The 19,964-nt window shown below is 41.4% G+C and overlaps 1 long non-coding RNA gene across 1 annotated transcript in view; it reads right to left on the reverse strand.

Moving 5' to 3' along the window:
• The window catches only part of LOC140134016 (uncharacterized), a 77,350-nt gene extending 62,417 nt beyond the window's left edge, over window positions 1-14,933 (reverse strand). The window contains exon 1 of the long non-coding RNA XR_011856025.1: window positions 14,780-14,933. This is a non-coding gene — a long non-coding RNA (uncharacterized lncRNA). The remainder of the gene's footprint in view (window positions 1-14,779) is intronic.
• Window positions 14,934-19,964: the final 5,031 nt, after the last annotated feature.

Consider the following 19,964-nt stretch of genomic DNA (forward strand, 5'->3'; position numbering starts at 1 on the left):
TATATCACATATTTCTATTGGAAGTACATATTTGCATATGTGAATTGAGCAATATACTTATTTATTCTTTTCCATCCACTTGTGGCTGCACCTTATGTGTATGTGTAAGGCCTCATGCACACAAATGTATAAAATGGGCTGCATATACGGCCATATATACATGTAGCATACGGCCCCATTCATTACAATAAGCAATACGACCCTCCATTTACATGACCATATTGTCCACCATACTGTATTGTACTGTGAGCGAAACATAAAAAAGTCTATAAGAACGTATAAAATACGGGTTGTATACGTGTTGCATACAGTTGTGCACAGTATGCTTCTGAGACACTCTCATATTCTGCCCCCTGATATTGTGGCCCTCAGTTTCCCCTCATATTGGGGCAGATTTATCAAGCTGTCTGAAAGTCAGAATATTTCTAGTTGCCCATGGCAACCAATCACAGCTCCACTTTGAAATATTCATGAGCACTGGTAAAATGAAAGCTGAGCTGTGATTGGTTGCCATGAGCAACTAGAAATATTCTGACTTTCAGACAGCTTGATAAATCTGCCCCAATGTGCCCACCAGCAGCTCCACCTCATATTATGCACCCAAGCAGCTCCCCCTCACTTTGTGGCCCCTCATATTCTGATCTTCCTCATATTGTTTACCCAGCACCCATTAATATTGTTGCCCCCTCATATTGTGTCCCCAGCAACTTCCGCTCCCCCTGTTATTCTTGGAGCATTGTTTTAACTTTTTTGAACTTTTTTGAAGTGTTTTTTTTGTTTTAACTTTTCAGCTGCCATCAAAATATTATACTATATAAATATATTTTTATCATTCGTATACTGTACACGAGATGTTGAAACATCTAAAACAACAAGCCCATATAACGCGCTTTTGGAACATTTGATTCTGCATATGACAGAAACCAACAACCTACCTAAGGTAATAGCTGTATAGAAGTGAAAAATCGTATCAAAAGTTTAATAGTTTCCAATAAAGAAATGAACGTAAAACAGCATAAAATTATAAAGTTTAGCAAGTACAATGCGAAGTAGTACTTGCGGCTTTAATATATGTAGGTCTTAATGACTACTTACAAATGAGAGGATTAAATGTGGAATCTGGTAGTCGGGCTAGCTGGCAGGCACTGATTGCCATTTGTCTGGCATTGCTGTTGTTAGCCCCCCTAGGTACCTTGACCACTCCTATCAAATTTGCATTTCCTGCTGTTTCCTTTGTGATTAGGATTGTTGAGAATGTTTTCCATGAGAACCTAGTGGGCATAGTTCAAGGAAAATAGATTTTAATTTAAATAGCATAAAAAGGCTTTAACTATGCTCTCTAATTTACAATGGAAAATGTAAAAGTTGCTTCTTTTATTGCTGACTGCATAAAATTCTATTAAACGTTAGTATTAACATTTGACTTGAATTGCGTGTTGCAGCCATTTGTGATAATTACAATGTTCTACATGTAGACCTTTCGCGGTAAACTTTTTCCATTTTTGTAATAAACTAGTTTTAACAATATTAACTCTTTGGTTTCAACTTTTTATTAGACCATGGGTGGCCTGAAAGTGATGAGGATCCCTGAGCATGATAACCTATTGGCATTGAATCAACCTCTATAACTGTGATACACTATTTATAGCTTACACAATTATGTGAAAATGAAGCCATATAATTCAGAATATACCGTATATACTTGAGTAAAGCCGACCCGAGTATAAGACGAGACCCCTAATTTTGCCACCAAAAACTGGGAAAATATATTGACTTTAGTATAAGCCGAGGGTGTAGTGTACAGCCAGCCAACCCCCCGTAGTATACAGCCTGCCCTGCCCCAAGTAGTATACAGCCTGCCCTGCCCCAAGTGGTATACAGCCTGCCCTGCCCCAAGTGGTATACAGCCTGCCCAAAGTGGTATACAGCCTGCCCCAAGTGGTATACAGCCTGCCCCAAGTGGTATACAGTGTGCCCCAAGTGGTATACAGCCTGCCCCCACTATGCCAAGTTAATAAAAAAATAAACTTATTACTCACCTTTGATACTCGGCACGGCTCCCGGTCCTCCGCGGCAGCTTCTCTTTTCTTTCTTCACTAGCCGGCAGTCGCACCCACAGGTCCAATGGTTTATTATCCAAAATCTCCTATGCATTTGCACAGTAATTCAATAAACTGTGCACCTGGGCTTCATTGTGCAAGCGCCAAAACCAGGGCACATGATTAGTGAAGCTGGGGAGTGGTGCGGTGGTTGATGGTATCTGGGGACCTTCCAAAGGGTGATTTGGGACACTAAACCACAAATCCATAAGCACCTGTGTGGGTGGTATAGTGTCTCAAATCCCCCTGAAAGGTCCTCTTTAAAGTAAATTTTCTACAACTCTAGAGACTACTTTCTACAGCAAAAGCTATGTTAGTATTTAGGATGAGGGTGAATAACACAATGGCATTGCTTTTATGGGCCTCATGTACTAAGGGTCGCGCTGCACACTTTTGCCTGACTGTGCACAGTTTTCCGGGTTAAAACGGCTTGCACAGGTATTTAAGAAGTGTGTGTGCTGGGATTATGGCACACGCAACCCTTTTGTGGCACAGCTGCATTGGCTTCCATGCGTCACAGATTAGGGGGTGTTCCGTTGGACGGTCTGACTGATTCGGACCGAGCGCCGTTTTTAACTTTTAAATTATGTCACACGCCCTTTTGTCGGGCCTTAGCGGGGAATCGACAAAATCATGATTTCAGGCGCACGATCTTAGTGAATAGCTGCTCGCTGCATTATAGATAGACGGTGACCCTGTAAGTAAATGTGCCCCTATGTGTATGTGGTTTATGGTATTTTTTTCTATTCAGTATCACATCAGTAACAATGTGAAAGGGAAACTGTATTTGAAGGATGTGCTGTAAAACCAGTATTTAATATGGATGCAGTATAAGGCACTTCACAATGTCAGCCTGATGTAGGGCCAGGAAGGACTTGTTCATGTTGCGATTTAACCCCATGACGTACCCCAAGCAGGTTAACCCAGAGTGCTAACGGGCTGAGCCCTCTTCATGCACAATGGGTGTTTGCTGCATATTGCACCCACCGCTAACACCCGCAATCAGTGCTGGCACCAAAAGCACGCATTGCATGCTGCTGGCAAAGCGGTGTTTATGTAGACTAAACAGACTACTCCTGCTTATTGTATGTCTACATTAAACCTTAGATTACTGCAGAAAAATCCAGGGTTTGCACCATACACCCTTTAACTGCCTGTACGACAGATACTTGTCCTCCAAAACTTCATCCCTCAGTTTCTCATTATATACTTGAGGAAAGTTCTCAGCGGCACAATTGCAAAAAAGTGGCGGGTGCAAACTACCAGGGCTAGGTAAACAGGTCCTCCAAAATATTTACAATGAAAAAAACAGCACTCCAAGGTGAAAAGGTTGTGTTATGTAATAATGGACACCACATTTTCACCTTATATCAACTGTTGGAGTGCTGCTCTTTTCCTTGTACACATCTCTCAATATATATATATATATATATATATATATATATATATATATATATATATATATATATATATATATATATAATATGTGTGTGTGTTTTGTGGTGTGTGTCTCTGTATATATATGAATGTGTCTAATATGTTTCATGTACACTCACCGGCCACTTTATTAGGTACACCTGTCCAACTGCTCGTTAACACTTAATTTCTAATCAGCCAATCACATGGCGGCAACTTAGTGCATTTAGGCATGTAGACATGGTCAAGACAATCTCCTGCAGTTCAAACCGAGCATCAGTATGGGGAAGAAAGGTGATTTGAGTGCCTTTGAACGTGGCAAGGTTGTTGGTGCCCGAAGGGCTGGTCTGAGTATTTCAGAAACTTCTGATCTACTGGGATTTTCACGCACAACCATCTCTAGGGTTTACAGAGAATGGTCCTAAAAAGAAAAAACATCCAGTGAGCGGCAGTTCTGTGGGCGGAAATGCCTTGTTGATGCCAGAGGTCAGAGGAGAATGGGCAGACTGGTTTGAGCTGATAAAAAGGCAACAGTGACTCAAATCGCCACCTGTTACAACCAAGGTAGGAAGAAGAGCATCTCTGAACACACAGTACGTCGAACTTTGAGGCAGATGGGCTACAGCAGCAGAAGACCACACCGGGTGCCACTCCTTTCAGCTAAGAACAGGAAACTGAGGCTACAATTTGCACAAGCTCTTCGAAATTGGACAGTAGAAGATTGGAAAAAAACGTTGCCTGGTCTGATGAGTCACGATTTCTGCTGCAACATACGGATGGTAGGGTCAGAATTTGGCGTCAACAACATGAAAGCATGGATCCATCCTGCATGTATCAACGGTTCAGGCTGGTGGTGGTGGTGTCATGGTGTGGGGAATATTTTCTTGGCACTCTTTGGGCCCCTTGGTACCAATTGAGCATCGTTGCAACGCCACAGCCTACCTGAGTATTGTTGCTGACCATGTCCATCCCTTTATGACCACAATGTACCCAACATCTGATGGCTACTTTCAGCAGGATAATGCGCCATGTCATAAAGCTGGAATCATCTCAGGCTCGTTTCTTGAACATGACAATGAGTTCACTGTACTCAAATGGCCTCCACAGTCACCAGATCTCAATCCAATAGAGCATCTTTGGGATGTGGTGGAACGGGAGATTCGCATCATGGATGTGCAGCTGACAAATCTGCGGCAACTGTGTGATGCCATCATGTCAATATGGACCAAAATCTCTGAGGAATGCTTCCAGCACCTTGTTGAATCTATGCCACGAAGAATTGAGGCAGTTCTGAAGGCAAAAGGGGGTCCAACCCGTTACTAGCATGGTGTACCTAATAAAGTGGCCGGTGAGTGTATATGTACATATTCATGTGCGTATAACATTCATTGTATTTATGTGAATGTGTGTAATACATGTCATGTGTTCATATGCATATGTATGTAACATTTGCATGTGTAGTGTAGTGTAGTATTGAGCTTTTGACATTTAAATATTTATCCTATGCAAACTGAGCACTTCTTACTTTATTTTACATCAACTTAATCTAGAATGTTTTGTAATGTACATTGTTTATTATTACTGTTTCTGTATAGACTAATAGAAAGCGTTAATTATCACTGAGAGACATTTCTGACTATGTGGGGCATATTTATCAGGACCTCTGCGCCAGGCCAGCCGCTCAGAGGCCCTGAAATAATAGCAAATGCTAGCTTATTGTTAGCACTTGCGATTATTTGCTCTGATCCATGAAGGGGCGTGAAGGGGCGGAGCGCGGCCGGCCGAGCGGAGGGCGTGGCCGGCCGGGAGTTGGCCGGTGCGGGGACAGTAACGCACTCGCTGCTGCCAGCGAGTTTTCATATGTGGTAAAAAGCCTCTTGATGTATCCCGCTGCGAATATGCAGCGGTGGGGCTATCATACGCTGGCGCACGACTGCCAGGGTACGATAAATATGCCCCTGTACCTCTATCTCTCAGAAGTCAGTAATTTTCCACAGATTGTTTTGCAGAAGAAAAGCAGACTTGTGTACCAGACAAACAGCCAGCCTGACCTTTAGAATGACAGGTGCTGTCTAGAAAAGTTGTTTATACTTTTGAAACTGTGCCATAGAATATTATGGGGACTCTATGTAAGTCTATGGGAAAACACTATATTATTTTGTTTGTGCTAAAATATAACCAATCCTCCCGTGGAAGAAAGTATATAAGGAAAATACTCCCAGTCCATAGTGTCTGCAGTTAAGGAACATAGCTTGGAGGAGAAGACTACCTAAGCAACTAGAAAAGGAATCACAGACGAGGATACTCTGCCATAGACCCTGTGCTCCCAGGGAACCAGACTTCTGAGAAAGAGAGGGACAGCTAGACCAGGCCTTTCCTCAGCATTAACCCTTCTTCTGCCAGGGAGGAGATTGTACGAAATTAACTGTTCACTGCAGACCCTGACTCTCTGGACCTATTTTCCAATGGGGTGCACCACGCCTTGCCATCACTTTCGGAGATCACAACACGTGGTGACACATCGACGGGCACTGCACATGTAAGTGATATGTGTTCGGTATCTGTGTAACTTTTACTCATAGTCTGCCTTGCTAGCACTTGCTATTATTTGCCCCGATCCGCCACCTTCACTCCAGTGAGTCGTGAAAAAGGGGGGGGGGGGCGCGGCCGGCCGATGCAGAGGTCGTGGCCAGCTGGGAGTTGGCCCGGCGCGGGGCGTTACTATCCCCGCGACTGTGCACTCGCTGCTGCCGGCGACTTTTCATATGTGGTGAAAAGCCTCTTGATGTATCCTGCTGCGAATATGCAGCGGTGGGGCTATCATACGCTGGCACACGAGAGCCAGGGTACGATAAATATGCCCCTGTGTCTCTATCTCTCAGAAGTCAGTAATTTTCCACAGATTGTTTTGCTTGTGTCTGTCCCTGGGCTGAGGCTGCGATCATACGTAAATTAATACATGTGGATTTGCATAACAGAAATGCCACAGATCTTCAGTGTAATACAATAGCATTGTAGTTTATGGGACAATGACATCCCATAAACACAAGGTGGAAAAAACATTTACATCAGTGTCAAATATGTGATAGATACAACTTGGATAGTACTTGGATAGAGAAGAAAGGTGATACTTGGACGTTTGGTTGTATTTTCACCTCACTGCAAGTAAGGCTGCTTATATGTATGCTACATGGTCCGTAGCTGCAGGATCACACACCAGGGTCCTCAGCTTCACTCTTATCTCCTCCCCAGGTTAAGATTTTTGAGTGCACAAAGTCTGCAGTCAGGGACTAGGACTTACAAGCCAAAGCATTTTATATTTGGTTACATTCCTCACGATTCAACCTATGAACTATCCGGCTTGATAAAAGTAGAGTGGTTACGTATTGTTCTTTTTGTTGCAAGCAAATGTATTTTATACCACTATTTATAGACAAAAGCAACCTAGATGAAATCTATACCACTATTAAACTAGACAGGGGGGATTTATAATTATGTAAATCAGTTTTGACTTAATGATGTGCAAAATCTATCAACATCTAAGATGATACTCACATTCTTTGTGACATCTTTTACTCACTGACTACCATGCCCACTTTACCACTCACTATTCATGGGGGTAGAGCTCCGAACAAGAAGGCAGACATTTTTGCTGAAGTGAGACCAAAGAGTCACAAATGTCCTATTATTTTTAAACTTTTTAAAGCTAGAATTCTGGAGTATATGAATTCCAGTATACCACCCAACTTTGGCTCGGTTTAATTCAGTTGTGTAACATAAGAAGAACATGGCTCCTTTCCTCTAGAAATATTGCAGGACTTGCATCTCAATACCAATCAAAAAGTAATCATGTTTATGGAGTAAAAGCAAGGCCTTTCTTCTAATCATATACATCCCCTTAATGTTTATTACATTCTTTTCTAATATAATCATTCTAATCCTGGTTTGTGTATTACACTTACTTTATTACTTCCCTATATCATACTGAGATAAATACACTGTTAAAGCAATAGTTGAGATATGCACACAGCCATACGCTAGAAATAGTTAGGTACTTGTAATGCAGAGGATTAGTAGAAAAACCACAGTCTCCTTGTCCAGCACGCTGTACATAAAAGAGAGCAGGATGGGCAGAGAAATAAAGTTATTCACAGGGGTGGCGAGGAGCAGATTCACTAATGTAGTTGTTGGGCCAGCTTTTTATTGACTCCAGTTGCTGTTTTTCAGAGGTCCATGTTATTGCTCCCATGGTCAGTAAATCCGAGGGCTATTTGCAATACTGTCAGTGACTCAGATTTTATATGCATGAATGCTTAACTAGTAACATGAATGAATAATTTCCAAATGATAAGGAAATAATTTGCCAAAACTATAAATCTGTAGTGGGCCTTATGGGATATCTTATAGGACAAATAGCTTACAACAGCTGCATATCCTTCCCAGCTTTAATAATTATTCTCCATTTCATAAACACTAAAATGTAAATGTTGTCCAAAAGCACCATGAATATTATTTAATTTGCCAACCTAAAATTTTAGAATATTTTTTTATTGTCACAGAGTCTGTAGAACCGTCAAACTATTCATTTTATGCTTTGTTTTGGAAATTAAAGGCGCCTCTCAGTTTTTATTTTTAGATTTATTACAACTTTATAAATTATTATACCTGTGTTTCTAAAATCCATAGCAGGTTCACTGTTTATGTGCATGACACTGACATCCTCATAATTGTATGCAAAAAAATCTTGGTGATGCATAGAGAGTACAACTAAAGGATTATAGGTCATGGTGTAAAATTTCCGCTTTTACACTTACCTCAACTTCTTTGTGACAAAAGTAAAACCAATGACCGTCAAGTGGATCAGGAAAAAATATTTTAAAATAATAAAGGGGTAATTAATAGAGATGAGCGAGCACTAAAATGCTCGGGTGCTCGTTATTCGAGACAAACTTTTCCAGATGCTCGAGTGCTCGTCTCGAATAACGAGCCCCATTGAAGTCAGTGGGAGACCCGAGCATTTTTTTAATAAAACTGAACAGTAAAAGAACAGTGCAAAAAAAAAATTTTCAGATGTTTGCAGATGTTTTACTTGTAAGAACACATTGAAATAACACTATTCTTCATTTTGCAGGTGTTCGCGCGTGTCTCCCACTAAGTTAGGAGATGTGCACGAACATCTGGAATGTGAAGAATATTGTTCTTTCAATGTGTTCTACACTTAAATGCTCCTGTGTTCACTGTTTTTAATGTTTTAATTCTATTCTTCACATTGCAGGTGTGCGCGCGTGTCTCCCGATAGGCTCGGAGATACGCGCGCACAGCTGCAAAGTGAAGAATAGAATTAAAACATTAAAAACAGTGAATTCAGGACCATTTAAGTGCAGAACACATTGAAAGAACAATATTCTTCACATTCCAGATGTTCCGAACATCTCCGAACCTAGCGGGAGACACGCGCGAACACCTGGAAAGTGAAGAATAGTGTTATTTCAATGTGTTCTTACAAGTAAAACATCTGCAAACATGTGTAATATTTTTTTTTTACAATAAAAATACTTTTATTCAATTTATTTTATTAATTTACTGCTCGATCTCGAGCCGGCGAGATACTCGTCCGAGTAACGAGCCGGTCCGAGTATGCTAATACTCGACCGAGCAGTATACTCGGACGAGTATACTCGCTCATCTCTAGTAATTAACCCCTTACCGCCGAAGCCACTTTTCACCTTCCTGACACGGTCCATTTTTTCAAATCTGCCCTGTGTGGCTATAAGTGGTTATAACTTCGAAACGCTTTAACATATCCAAGTGATTTTGAAATTGTTTTCTCGTGACACTTTTTACTTCATGTTAGTTAAAAAATTTTGGTGGTTTGTGTTGCGTTTATTTATTTTAAAAAAACCCAGATATTTGGTGAAAATTTGGAAAAAGTCTCAGTTTTTGAAATTGAAAATGTCCTACTTTTTCCATATGTAGTCATAACAGCAAAAAAACTTGATAACTAACATTAACCGAATGTCTGCTTTATGTATCCATTGTTTTTTATGCATTTTCTCATTTTTGTAAGATTTTATGGGGCTTTGAACTTTAGGTACGATTTCTTAAATTTTCATAAATGGAAATTTCCCGTGGAGGGGATAAGGGATGCGTCGGCGCCGCGTGGATCCAAAACACTACCAGATCATAGTGAGATACAAAGCTTGTTCTTTATTACAGTTTAAAAATAAATAAATAGATTGCTACGCGTTTCGGTCCTGGACATGGGCCTTTGTCAGGCATACTGAAGTGTGGTATACATCTTGCTTAACCCCTTAACGCTGAAGCCACTTTTCACCTTCCTGACACGGCCCATTTTTTCAAATCTGCCCTGTGTCACTATAAATGGTTATAACTTCGGAACGCTTTAACATATCCAAGTGATTTTAAAATTGTTTTCTCGTGACACATCGTACTTCAGGTTATTTGAAAAATTTTGGTGGTATGTTTTGCATTTATTTATGAGAAAATCAGATATTTGGTGAAAATTTGGAAAAATTTTTGATTTTTGAACTTCAAAATGTTCTACTTTTTCCATACATAGTCATAACCGCAAAAAAAAACGTAATAACTAACATTCACTAAATGTCTTCTTTATGTGGACATGGTTTTTTATGCATACTCTTATTATTGTAGGATGTTATGGGCCTTTGAACGTTAGGTGCGATTTTTCCCATTTTCATAAAAAACGCAAAATCCTGCTATTGAGGGACCTGCTCAGGTTTTAAATCACTTTGAGAGGCCTAAATAAAAGTAAAACCCCATAAATTACCCCATTATAGAAACTACACCCCTCAACGTACGTGAAACAACTTTTATGAAGTTTGTTAACCCTTTAATTGTTTTACAGGGGTTAAAACAAAATTGGATGCAATTTTGAAAGTAAAATTTTTTTGGCTAAATTAATATGTTTTTCAAAAAATGTACAAATTCTCAGTGGATAAAATACCAAAACGCTCCACAAAATTTGATACCCAATCTCTCCCATGTATAGTAATAACCCATATGTGGTGGTAACCTGCTGTATGGGCACACGCCAGGGCATCGAAGGGAGCTGCGCCATTCAGAGCAGATTATGCATTGTCAATTTTTATTGGCTATACAATCTTTATTTTTTTGGCAATTTGGACATATAAGGGCTTATTTTCTGCGACATGAAATGCACTTTACAAATACTTCATGTTAGTGGGTCATTAGCTTATTGATGAGATTTTATTTACTCTTGAATGTATGGGTGAAAAGAAAATTGTCAATTTTGGTTTACTTTCTTTTCGTATTTTTTGGGGGTCGTACACCGTACACTAAAAATATTATATTATCTTCATTCTATAGGTCACTACGATTACGGTGATACCTCATTTATATAGTTTTTCATTTATTTTTACAATTTTACTGGATAAAAACTAATATAGAGGAAATCTCATTTGTTTTTGCATCGCCATCTTTTCGGAGACGTAACTTTAATAGTTTTTGGTTGACAGAGCTAGTTTAGGGCTTATTTTTTACGTGTTGAGTTGTTCTTTTCAGTGGTACCATTTTAGCGCACATAACTTTTTTTGATAACTTTTTAGAACATTTTTGTGTAGAGATTTTATGAAAAATGTACATTTTTGGCGTGTTTTTCGGGTTTTGTTTTTACGGCGTTCACCGAGCGGGTCCAATAATGTTTCTGATTTATTGTACGGATTGTTACGGACGCGGAGATACCAAATATGTGGGGTTTTTTGGCGATTTTGTGTTTTTTTCACTTTATTGCATGTGTATAGGGAATATTTGTGTTTAGGGGACTCTAACTTTATTTAATTAATTATTTTTATTAAAAAATTATTTTATGTAGTTTTTAACATTTTTATTAACTTTTACAGGTTAGCTTGAACAAGTGATCCACTGATCACTTGTTCAAGCTCTTCTTCACATTACACAGTGTAATACAGATGTATTACACTGTGTAACGTAACACACTGAGCATGCTGCGCATGCTCAGTGTGTTACAGCCGGGTCCTGTCAGAAGGCAGGACCCGGCTCCCGGCAGGAGGATCGCGCAGCCCCGGGCACCGGCAGTCCCGGGGCTGCGATCGGAGCAGCGGACCCCCCCGGTAAGCGCCGCGGGGGGGTCCGATTCTTCTGAAATGCCCCTTGCACGCCGCGGTCAGCGCGACCGCGGCGTGTCAGGGGTTAACACCCGCGATCGGAGAAATCTCCGATCGCGGGTGTTAGAGGCAGGTGTCGGCTATAATATATAGCTGACACCTGCAGCTTCTGGCGCCATGATGTCGGGAAGGGGTTAAATACAAACTGGGAGATAGCCCGGCAGCAGAGTTAGCCAGATATATAAGGAGGTGCAGGGACGGGGATTACATCATACACTGGCACACAATGCATCAGTAGGTGATTAATCCCCTGCAATGTACCTTTGGTCCTCCATAATAATAATTCTTTATTTATATAGTGCACACAGATTATGCAGCGCTGCACAAAGCATTCAAATTGGTCCCTGTCCCCATGGGGCTCACAATCTAAACAATGTACCAGTATGCTTTTTGACTGTGGGAGGAAACCGGAGTACCCGGAGGAAACCCACGCAAACATGGAGAGAACATACAAACGCTTTGCAGATGACCTGAATGGGATTTAATCCCAGGACCCCTGTGCTGCAAGACAGAAGTGCTATTCACTCAGCCACCGTGCTGCCCCTATCCAATAGTAATGACGTGCCTTACAGTACAAGCAAGTGACCTCTGCAGCCAGTCACTATAGTAAGGGTCCTTGATTTATCATGATAAAAAACTCAAAATGAAAAGGAAATCTACCAACAAAATTTATTTTATTTTTCTGTTCTTGAACGTCCACTTGGTGGATGCTACAGTATTTTATTGACTGCAAAATCCCTTTAAAACTTCTTGACAGGAAAATTGCACTTTAATTACCTGTGCCATGCAGCAAACTCCCCTGGAAGCCCTGCACTAAGCACAACAATAATGGACAGTTTTAATTTTTTTTTTTATCTTAACATATTTGTCGTATTCAGTTTTTCTGTTGATCTGCTTTGTTATAGGAGCAAAACCATAAAATAAATATAGGGCTGAAATATAAAATGAAGGGAACAGCAGCTCCCAAAACATTTCATTGGCTATAATAGGGTCTGTTGGGTTTATGTTTGAGAGTCCATAATTTTGCCAGAATAAAATACCCTGTGTACAGTCTTGTTCAGAAAGGACCATAATAGGGTAATTCCTTCTTGTGCAATCTTCAAAACTGCCTGTCAGGCTCCAAGGGCACTGGACCCCCATGGAGGATGACATAAGCGGACACCTGGGACCGGAGTCTAAGTGGCACACAGTTTTCACCAGAGCCCGCCGCAAAGCGGGTTGGACTTGCTGTGGTGTGGTACCACCAGGCCGTTCCACAGGAGCGATCCAGTCCGCGGTGGCAGTCAAGGTCCACAGTTGTTAGGCAGAATTGTAGTCTGTGACAGGCAGGAGGTTGATTCGGGCAGCACGGGATCAGAGTCGGGGACATAGCAATCAGTTAAGGCAGGCAGCAGAGGAGTGTAGTCAGGAACAGAACCGGAGTCACAACGGGAAAACACACTAAAAGGGTATGGGAGCAAGGTTTTTCTATGGCATAAGGCACGAAGATCCAGAAGGGTGTGCAGGGAGAGGCTGGTTTATATGGGATTCTGGGAAATGGCCAGCGCCAATTAACGATGTGCTGGCCCTATAAATTTTCTGCAGCTGGCGCACACGCGCCCTAGGGGATGCGGACACGCGCGCACGCCTGAGGAGCGGGAACGGGGGCAGGTAAGGGGCACGGGTGCTGTGCTTGCGGACAGCGAGGGTCACAGGTGAGCCCACGTGTCGAGATACACACTGCTGTATATATATAGGGGTTGGCGTGTGGTTCCCATTCATGGGTAAGGACTCATGTGCTAATTTATTAGCACTGTACCGTTTTTTCATCTATATATACGAAGTGACCATTATATTATTTCTTTTTTCCTTCCCATGTGTATATAGTAACTCTTGTTTCACTTGAAAACTACATAGCAACAGAATTCTGACTTGTACCCATGCCGTTTCTAGCCAGGGATATTGTCCCCTGAGCATCTGTCTAATTGCATTAATGATTTTTAGATATACTAAATAAAGATTTTTTACAATTTCAAGTGACTATATTGTGGTGAAATCTTCGATTTTTTGGTTTGATTGTTGTTCGCATGTTCCACGTCTATGACGTATTTTGCTATATTATTGGCAATTTTTGGCAAGAGATGCAATTGTTGGTACACTGCTGTATATGTAGACGCACACAGGCTGAACACTATAAAGGCTTGTAGAACATGTGTAATTTTCACTTTAATTATTTTAGATTATCAGTAAATATTGTCATTTTTTGCAAATGTTATATAAATGACCAATATCTGTTTGGCTTGTACATGCAGGTGCAAAGATACATCATGATATAAAATATATTTTGGGGAAGTGTGAGGCATCAGAAACAGTTGATGATATAGCCTGAGGGATGCCAGGGGCTCCGGGGAAATATTCTCTTGCCATATTAGAAACAGTGAAGATCAGCATGTCAAATGAATGCAAGGTTGATTATTAAACAGGATGGTGCTGAGTTGATGTTTAATAAAAAATAAGTATAAAAGAAATGCATATGATTTAGATCTTCAATTTCACTCTTCCTTTTTTTTATAGTAAAACTGGCTTTTTAAAAAGAAAGATAAGTTTGATCAAAGTTTACCTTTTCTTTATACAGACCTGTGTCCCTAGTCCCATGGGAGTGGCCAGTGATGAATGGGGCAGACATGTAATACATCCTGTAGGGGGAGGTGACAGGGGGAGGACATAAGAGGGACATGGGAGGGTTTTTTTTATTTGAACGATACATGCAACACACTAAGCTCAGGGCGAAGGCCCTTTATGGCCCGTAACCTGAGCTCTCTGCTTTGATCAACAGCTCCCTGATTTACCATTGTAGTCAACTCTGTCTGCTACTTGGAGACGTAGACAGAGTTGACATATAGGACATACCTCCATCCACCTTGAATAAATCCTTAAAGGGGATCAGATAGTAACTTGATGAATGAACTATTGCTGTAAGTAGTTGTCTTAGAGTACTAATTAGGCTTTAGGAGGCATTGCAGGGAAGGTTGACTTAAAGGATCTGTCATTAGAATTTGGCCTAATAAACCACTACTAGTATGTTGTCAAGCAGCTTACCTGGTTCTAAATCATGTTTCTTTCATGTCCCTTGTTGGTGCCATCATCCAGAAAATCAACTTTGAAGTGAGATGTAATTTAGATGTATAAAGTCAGGGTGGTGGAGAGTTAGAGGGGTATTCCGGGAATGTGAACGTCTGAGACGAAAACCCATAATGCTATAAATAAATGAATGTAACAAAATGTAATGTTATTAGTCACAAAATGGAGCTTAAATAGTTTGATTTTATGATTCACAAAATTTTATGGCCTCTCTAAAGTTATCACCAAGATGGCTTCCACTTGAAACTACAAGTCCCAAGATCCTTTAGTGCTCAGTAACTCCTCCTACCTCTTATGCTCTGCTCCCAGTGATGATCTAACAGGTTTTCTTGCTCTGTTACCATAGTAATGATGTGTAACTGCCATCACCACATCACTGTCCATACTGGATGCACTGCAACCAACCAACTACAGCCAATATTAGTGATGATCACATGACCTGCCCAGGCAGGTGCAGGACATGTGATATGGACATGTGACCAGCGGCCATCTTCTGTCCTGTGTATGCTCTGCAACGGGCCACGCGGAGGAAATTAACGGACTGATTAAAGGGCCAATAGCATTTTAATTCTTGATTAAGTCTATGTCAGCAGCATTTTTCTGCTAAGGAGAGCAAAATTTTAAATAACAAATAATCACACATCAGATTATATTTTAAGAATCCATTTGTATATGAATTATGCTGATTCATTTTTCACTCCCCATATTCAAAAATCTATAACTTTTTTTTTTCCCCATGTACAGAGCTGTGTTATGGCTTATTTTTTGGGTAACAAATTACACTTCAAAATGGTGGTATTTAATATTCCATGCCATGTACTGGGAAGCAGGAAAAAAAATCAAAATGCATTGAAATTGGTAAACAAAACGCATTTGTGCCGTGATCTTATGGGCTTTGATTTTACGGATTATGGATGCGCAGCCATCTTTTTGCAGCCGCTGGCACCCTCATCGGCGGAGATCAGCGGGAAAACACCCACGATCGGTGCTGGCAATATGCAGCAAAGACTTACAGGTTATGGAGAGGGCTCAGCCCGTGAGCCCTCTCAAAGCACCCGCACCCGGCATGTGACGTAGTATTACGTCACATGTCGATAAGGGGTTAAATTGCCAGCTCATTCAATGGGGAAGTTTTATCATAAGTCTCGTAGAGCAGAACTGTTCTAGTTGCCCATGGCAACTATGGCTCAACTTTCATTTTCCTACAGCTGTTTATAAAATCAAAGCTGAGTTTCCATGGGCATCTAGAACAGTTTTATCTCCGAACCCTGATGATAAATCTCCCCCTGTATATTTGTAATTTACAAGTTTGCCATTCATGTTGATAAGATTGGGATTATATATCCTTGCACTTTGAGTCTTCATTTCTTCAGTTACCTGTAGGCAACTCTGCATTTTAAATTAACTCACATTTGGTTTTACTGTTCTGAATAAAGCTTTTTTTTATATTTCATTGTAAGAGCTTGGCAATGCCTCTTTTGATGTTGTAGATATAGATTGCAGTTGTAGTGGATATTTGATGTTCTACAACTGTTTCATGAGGCCTTAAAAAGGGAAGCAAAAACAAAATGAAAAGAAAGATAGTGCCTTCAGTCTCTTGGAAAAACAGAATCATAACTAAGAACAACTGGATATAGCTGAAAAGAAAAGAAACAAGCAGCAATACTAATGCTATAACTCTTGCTGAGTGCTTATAATGACAAGTGACAGGTAAATGTAACATTCCTTTTTAAAGGCATCAAACTGAATTATTGTGTACCGTCAGTAAAAAAGACTCAAAAATGCTCTGAGATTGGCTTGAACAGAACCTAACCCCCACAAATATTGTTTGTAAAAACCTTTTTTTTCTTAGTCCCTAGGGAACATTCATACAGCATGATCCCAGCCAGAGCGGATGCTTACATCAACCTTTTTATACATCCTGTTTTGGGCATTTTATTTCTATTTTTAAATTTTTTTTATTTTGAGATAAGATAATGTGTAAAGTAATCATCATAATTTGAGCCTAAACTTACCTAAACTTACATGTCATTGCTGGTCTCTGTATGCAATACATGCAATCTCTGACATTTCTCCCACTCTGCAGACAGTGTCAGGTAGCAGCCAAGGAGATATATGTAAACATACCTTTTTGTGTGGTAAAATTATATATTTCAGGATTGTAGCTGGACTTGAAGCATTCTTGTACACTGGTGTAAGTGAGATTGCTTCCCTTAACCCTCTTCAATTATTAACAACAGTAGTTTTCAAATAGAAGACCAATACAGAAGGTACTCATAAGGATTGGCATACTTTCACGAAATATTAAAAAACAGTGAACCAGGGTGCTCTTGTTACAGCTACAATCCTGGAATATAAATGCAATTTTTTACAGCCCTGCAACTAATGAAAGTCCTCATGGCTGCTAGCTAACACTGCCTGTAGCTTTGTATGGACAAAACAGTTGAAAGATTCCCTTTAATATTACATAAAATGTATGTGTTACGTCCATGTTTGGGTCTTTCTCAATTTTAGGAAACATTAGCTTTTCCTGTGCTTCTACTTTTGTATGCCAGTGTGAACTATTTTTCTAGTGGCTGGCTGTGAGGTGTATTCCCCACACCTGTCTCTCTGCACACAGCTCTGGACCAGCAGGAGTTAACACTATATAACAGTGAATTACTGCTCCTACCACCTGGGGCGGAGTTCCTCCTCATTATACATATACTGCAAGTAGCTCATTCCTAGTTGTTAAAATTCATTTATTTCATTATGGTGTTTTTCTGTGTGTTTGTGTCAGGTTCGCTAGGGAGATTGCTGGGACTTCTGGTTCTTCTGGTGGTGCCAGCAGCGTTCTCCGTACCCCGGCGCGTATCCGCGCAAACTCCACCTCTCGTCCTGGGCAGCGGCTGCTAAGATCTCGCGCTGTCTAGGAGGGGCTGGGACTTTGAACCTCTGCTTGGTGCCTGGTTATTCTGCACCGTGAGGGGTTAATTCCCAGGAACTGTCCAGCTCCTATCAGATTCTGGAGGTGGAGTTCTGGCTGCATAAATTGCAGCTTCACAAGTCTCCAGTGCCAGTGTTTGAAAATCCCTTTCTCCACCTGGTTGCTGCTAGTTTGTATTGCTCTGTATCTATATTGTTGCTAACTCGGCTAGTTTTGGACTTTGACTCTTTGCTTACTGATTCTGCTTTTGACGTACCCTCTAGTTGTGACTCCGGCTTGTTTACGATTCTTTTATGTTTTATGTTTGTCAGTCTGTTTGTGTTCCCCTTCCCACACTTAACCAGAATATTTCGAGTCTTCAAGTAGTCGCCCCACGGTTTAGCGTGGGGGGGCTATAGGAAGGGACAGAGGTTGGGGCAAGCTCAGGGCACACTATCCCCTGTCTTTTGTGTACCCAATCCTAACAGAAACACTGGCCACACATAGGTCTGCATCCTGTATCCGACCTGCTACATTCTCTCCTTCCATGGAGCCTTTGTCAGCTGTGGTCGCTCAGGTCCAGACCCTAACTCAGCTTGTTCAGGATCTAGCTTCCCGTCTCCAAATTCAGGAATCTATGCAGGTTCCACGGCAGACACCACCGCAGGATCCACTGCCACCCACGCCTGAACCTAAGGTTCCTCTCCCTGACGTGTTTTTTGGTGACCGTAAGAAATTTTTTTCATTTCGGGAGGGCTGTAAACTTTACTTTTCTTTACGCCCTCGTTCATCGGGCACAGAGATTCAAAGGGTGGGCGTGGTAATTTCCCTGTTGCGTGGGGATCCGCAAAATTGGGCTTTTTCTCTCCCACCTGACTCTCCATCCCGTTCTTCTCTTGACGCTTTTTTTTCTACTTTAGGCCAGATTTATGACGAACCTGACCGCCGAGCACTTGCAGTTTCCCACCTTAGATCTCTGTGTCAGGGAAAACGGACAGCAGAAGATTATTGTGCCCAGTTCAGACAGTATGTGACTGACTCGCAATGGAATGACTGCGCCCTAAAAGACCAATTTATGTCCGGACTGTCAGACCGAGTACAGGACTTAGTCTTAGCTTATGCCGAGCCTCAGACATTAGATGATGCTATGACTCTGGTCATCCGAGTTGATCGTCGCCTAAGATCCAGGCGATCACCTCGGGTGTTCTCGGACTGTCAGCCAGCGGCCAGTCCGTCTCCAGGTAGTCCAGAATTGGAATCCATGGAGCTGGATAGCATCTCTCCTGCACAGCGGAAGCAACATCGAATAAGACGCCATCTTTGTTTCTACTGTGGAAGTCCTGATCATCAGATCAACACCTGTTCCAAGAGGCAGCAGCAGGAAAACTTCCGCTCCTAAGCAGTAGTCGGGGGGACTGCTTAGGAGCTCAGGTACTCCCTATTGTGTCTAGAATGTATTTACCTTGTACGGTTAAGTTTCAGTCTGTTTCCTGCACTGGTCGCGCCTTTTTGGATTCAGGTGCTGCGACTAATTTAATCGATTATAATTTTGTCTCTCAGTTTTGCATGTCATTGATTCCATTGTCCACTCCTATCCAGATGTCGGGTGCGGATTTGACCCCTCTACAGGCAGGGTTGATCAAATTCCGAACCCCGCAGATAAAGCTTATGGTAGGAGCTATGCATGAAGAATGGTGTTCTTTTCTAGTTATGGAAAACCTGTCTGAAAATGTCATTCTTGGTCTACCCTGGCTCCGGATCCATAATCCGGTAATTAATTGGGAAACTCTGGAGCTGGTTCATTGGGGTCCTCTCTGTAAGGAGCACCTGACCAGAGTTTCACTATGTACAGTAGTGACGGAAGATCAGAGTCTTCCAGGTTTTCTCTCTGACTACTCAGATGTGTTTTCTAAACCCTTGTCCCAAGTCCTTCCTCCTCACAGGGAGTTTGATTGTAAAATTGACCTTCTTCCTGATGCTAGATTGCCAAAGGGTCGTATATATAACTTGTCGGTACCAGAACGGGAGGCACTGAAGAGTTATATTGATGAGAGTTTGGCAATCGGACATATTCGTCCCTCTGAGTCGCCCACTGGGGCCGGGTTCTTTTTTGTTGAGAAAAAAGATGGTGGTTTACGGCCGTGTATTGATTATCGAGAATTAAATAAGATAACGGTAAAAAACTCAGGTCCCCTCCCCTTGATCCCGGATCTCTTAAATCAGGTTTCTGGGGCCCAA

Source organism: Engystomops pustulosus, chromosome 5 (genome assembly GCF_040894005.1).
Source record: "Engystomops pustulosus chromosome 5, aEngPut4.maternal, whole genome shotgun sequence".
Classification (NCBI taxonomy): Eukaryota; Metazoa; Chordata; class Amphibia; order Anura; family Leptodactylidae; genus Engystomops; species Engystomops pustulosus.